Genomic DNA, 5,028 nt, shown 5'->3' with positions numbered 1-5,028 from the left:
AAAGCCTCTCTAGTGTTCCACATATCCAAGATGGAAGATCTGAAGAACAAAGCCTTTCTAGATTTTCAATTTACAAGCCCAAGGCCCCCAGAACGAAGATTCTAAAGATCAAAGCCTCCAGAAGGAAGATTCAAAGATCAAAACATTAGAGTTCAACCAAATCCTTGAAAGAAAATTCTGAACATCAAAGCCTCGAAGGAAGATTCTGAAGATCAAAAGCCTCGAAGGAAAATTATGAAGATTAAAGCCTCTAAAGTTCAACCAAGTCCAAGAAGGAAGATCTAAAGATCAAAGCCTCTCCAGAGTTCCAACCTACAAGTCCTAACCTCCAAATTGTTCGTTTTCAAGATCAAGTAGTCAAAACCTTTAAAGCGAAGTCTCCAAATTGTTCATTTTCAAGATCAAGTCACAAGTCCCTCGAAACAAAGTCTCCAAATTATTCATTCAAGATCAAGTCTCAAGACCCTTAAAGCGAAACCTCCAAATTGTTCACAAGACCCTTGAATCGAATTCAAGACCAAGTCGTAGACCCTTGAATCAAAATACAAAGTTCAAAGACCAAGTCACAACAAAATTCAAGATCAAATGATCAAGACCCTTGAAGTGAAGATTGAAAAAATTAATCAGAGAAAATTCTTTATTATAAAAGAATACTAGAGATTGTAAACTCCATGTCTGGTATATATAAATAAATTTTATAGTTGTATTCAAAATTTTTCAAGTCCAAATTATTTTTCACAAAATTTGTGTGTACACTCATTTTCAAGGAAAGCGAACACGGCTGCAGATTGGTTGAGCCACCCAATCAAATAAAAGGATGTGTCAGTCGAAATGGGTTGAACAGTCTCCATCCTCTCTTACTGAAATTGGGAGGGGACATAGGGGGCATAGTGATAGAAGATTTTATCATTTCGTCTGTTAAGTAAATATTGTATATCTATATTTTGGTTTCTATTAATGAAAATACTTCATAGATTGGCAAAAAAAAAAAAAACTTATCCAGGGAGAACAAGAAAAATATAGGGCAATTTTGGAGCATCGGTAAATGGAACCAATTGATGATTATCATGCAAAGTGCATATATATATATATACATGGATGCTGCTTTTATCCATTTATTTTGATACAAATACACTTATAGATGGTTCATTGCATAATAATTTCCCATATACACTTCTAATACACAGTTCTTAAAAGTTTCCAAATTGTATTTCAGCAACGCCTTGTGTCTTGTCATCTTCCGAAATATAGTTGATTGGCATAAGCTTAAGAGCTGATCTCTTACCGACTGTTATACTTACCTCCTCTTCCATGTCAATCTCCACCCCACTAGGTAATTTCCAGTCAAAATGGTAAAGGAGATTTGCAAGTGCCAACTCTATTACAGCCATTCCCATATTCATTCCAGGGCAAATCCTTCGAGCAGTACCAAATGGCAATAACTCAAAATGTTGCCCCTTGAAATCAATCGGATTATTATTAAACCTCTCTGGAAGGAATTCTTCAGGGTTCTTCCAAATATCAGGATCTCGTCCTATCGCCCAAACGTTGACTGCAATTCTAGTTTTGGGGTAAACATCATAATTTCCGATCTTAATTTGGGACACAGTTTCCCTTGGAAGTAGAAGTACAGCTGGAGGATGCAATCTTAGAGTCTCCTTAATTATCATCTTAAGGTATTGAAGCTGATTAAAATCATTATCTGTTACCTTTCCTTTCTTCCCCAAGCAACGTCTAATTTCATATTGGGCTTTCTTCATGACTGTTGGCTTCCTGGCTAGCTCTGTCATGGCCCAGATCATGGTGAGTGCACCAGTGTCTATTTCAGCCAGGAAAATATCCTCAGAAACAAATATACATACATATATAATATATATATAAACAAACTTTAGCTCCAAGTTATAAGAAAAATAAACTAGAGATCAAACGCATAGAGACAAGGCTGATATTCCCTTAAAAAAATTGCGGCTGACACAATATGTCAAAGGGCAACCTTTTCTAATAGTGGTGCTGCGTTGTGCTAGTGATATTGGTAAATTTACTACTGCTATCGGTGGAGATTGTGTGAAGGGTAACCTGATAAAGGCATTATTTAAATAGATGAAAAAAAGTTCGGTTATTTACCATAAGAATTGCCTATATATGATCTTTAGTAATTTGAATAGCACTATTTTCAGTTTGATCGCTCTCCATTCTCAGCAGCACATCGACTATGTCTTCGTGCTCCTGCATGGTCCTTCCTGAATTGAGATGATCATCGATAACCTTCTGGAAGAAAACATCCTGCTCATTAAAGCTACTCTCAAGCCTTCTGTGAAAACCAGTAAGCCAGTCAATCATCCAACCAAATTAAATATGGGAAAAAATCTGATGCACAGAAGCTTCCCAACATAGCCTGGGCCTCATTGACCACTTTTTGTAACTTATCATTATCAAGTTCACTCCCCTGAAAAATCTTCCCGAAAGCAATCCTAAAGGTTATGCTAGCAGTGAGCGAAAAGAACTCTTTGCTAAGATTTACCAGACTTCCTGAATTAGCTGATTCCGAGATTGAATTGATTAGGAAAGTAACCTCTCTTCTCTGACAGATTGAAAAGATTGTACCCTCTTCATGCTGAAAAGCTCAGCAACACAGATTTTGCGCATCTCCCTCCAGTAATATCCATACGGTACGAAACCAATGTCTAGAAAATTGTAAGAAAGTCTTTTGGGGCCAGCTAAGGGAGGTCTACTGCAACAGTCAAGATCATAAGTTTTCAAGACCTCTCTTGCAGTCTCAGCCGAGGATACTGCGATGGTCGGTATAGCACCAAGTTGAAGAAGCATTATAGGACCGTGTTTCTTTGAAAGCTTCCATGTAGAGCGATGTGGCAATGCACCAAGTTGATGCAAGTTACCCAAAATGGGAAGCTTAGGAGGGCCTGGAGGAAGTTTACCCTTTTTTCTAATCTGTATCTTCTTTATAATTAGCAGCAACAAAGGGAGCAATAAGAGAAGGGGAAGCCACATGGCTAAGGGGAAAATGCAAAACAACAGTAGCTTTTCTTATTTCACTGGTATAACTTCAAAGTTTCAAATCATTTATATGAAACAGCTAACTCGAAGGCAATCAATTTTTTGACAGGAACTCACGTTGGGTGACTTCCTTCAATGCCTTAGCCTTACAGCAATTAGTTACATGCTTAAACGTTGCTGTAGAGAACTTTGAACACTTCACGCTTGATTCTGCGGACAATTGTTTAAAAAGAAATTGGTCGTGGATTGTTTTTGTTTTTACAAAAATCAAGCCTGACGTGGAGTTTGAAAGCTCAGACCAACTAGGCGAACTCGGGCCACAATTTTTCCGCTGTCATTGGCAATTGGGAGTTGTCCACGGAAGCGTCGGAGACAAGGGGGCTTCGCTTTCATCTGACAAAATATTGTAGCAAAAGGAAACAAGTACTATGCTACCTTTCGTCAAGACTCAAGAGCTTAATTCTCATACGGAAGCAGTTCTAATTGGTTCTCCACTTTCATGGGTCAAAAGCAATATCGCAAAACTTCCCCCCACCATCATGAATAGAGGTTGCGTTTGTACAGGATAGTCATTTTTCCTAGAATATAATTAGTGGGAAAAAATATTCTCAAAAAATCTATAAATATTACCGTGGTCGTCTCTTTCCTCTCATTCCCCTGGAGGTTAGAATGCAAATCTTCTGCCCCGCATTGGTGCCCCATTTCCTGCCCCCTTTATAGAATTATGCCATCTGTCCAATAAATGGAAGTTTATTAACGGCACGTTAACTCCCTTCTGTTTTTTCTTTTCCAATGTTTTCAATCGTTACTCTCCAGTTTTTTCTCTTTACTTCTTCCGCCGTCATGGTGGACGGCTTCAGACAATAGCAAGTTTTAGTTTTCGCTTGGGTTCTTAACCGAGGATGACTTGTTCATGGACAAGAGTAAAGCTAAAAACAATCTCAAGAATCCCGAAGATTGTTTTGGATTGGACCACTTGTGCATGGACAAAAAGAAAGCTAAGAACAATCCCAAGAATTCCAAAGTTTTGTTTTTTTGAAAAACAATTATTGAGAGAAAGTACATACAGTACCATTGTTTTGACAGGATTGACCACATTGTTTTGGATGTTCTCTGCTCTAACAATGTTATTGGATTTAAATTTGCCAAAATCAATGAGATGGTTGTTTTACAGAAGTGATTAATGCAATGGTGGAATAGCACAAAGCTTAAAAATGGGGAAAAAGAAAAGAGAAAGCCGCACTTGATCATCCTCTTCATATCTGGGTCTCGAGCAACTCCATTGGTCACAATATTTGACACAGAGAGAACCAGATTGATGCAAGTACAAGCCACATAAGCCATACAAGGCAATTATCTTAATTTCATTACTTGAATTTGCGTATAGAATATCAAAATCAAAAATTTGGTTACACTTAGGATGAAAACAAAGACTCTGCTAGACGCCCGACGTTTTCAGTCATAAGCTTAAACCCCACCCAAAAATCATCCCATAGACATAATATCCCTGTACAGCGCAAGAGTCAAAAACACAAAATCTACAAGAGAAACACAATGAGTAGAAAGACCATCCTCCATTCCTTTAGCATGAAATAGAATCAGATTCACCTTCATGCCCTGCCATCCTCAAAACACTGCATAAACCAGAATAATGACACTATCTTGAGACATAACCACATCGGGTTACAGCATAGCAGCCAAAATATAATATCATGCCATCAATACACACCAACATATCACAAACCACGCTAATCAAAGGCCATTGGTAAGTTAGTTGTCCACTGGATCCCTTCTTCAGCAAAGAATCTCAAAGATGGCTTTTGTGTTCTTTTCGGATCTAAGTTCTCCGATGGAGTCTATTTTGGATTTTGCTAAAACAGAGAATGACAAAGAAGATAAATATCACTTGAGCTTTTAACTGTTGACGACTTGTTCATGAAGAAAAGTAAAGCTAAGAACAATCCAAAAATCCCTAAGATGGCTGATGGTTCCAAGATTGGGAAGTAATAATTG

General features: G+C 37.8%; 1 pseudogene; it reads right to left on the bottom strand.

Annotated features, from left to right (window-relative positions):
* Positions 1–1,106: 1,106 nt before the first annotated feature.
* Positions 1,107–3,389, bottom strand: LOC18609603 (cytochrome P450 71B10-like; annotated as a pseudogene).
* Between the last annotated feature and the right edge of the window lie 1,639 nt (positions 3,390–5,028).

This window comes from Theobroma cacao, chromosome 2 (genome assembly GCF_053813885.1).
Source record: "Theobroma cacao isolate CCN51 chromosome 2, ASM5381388v1, whole genome shotgun sequence".
NCBI lineage: Eukaryota > Viridiplantae > Streptophyta > Magnoliopsida > Malvales > Malvaceae > Theobroma > Theobroma cacao.
The sequence above is the reverse complement of the archived record's forward strand: the minus strand, read 5'-3'. Positions and strand labels throughout refer to the sequence as shown.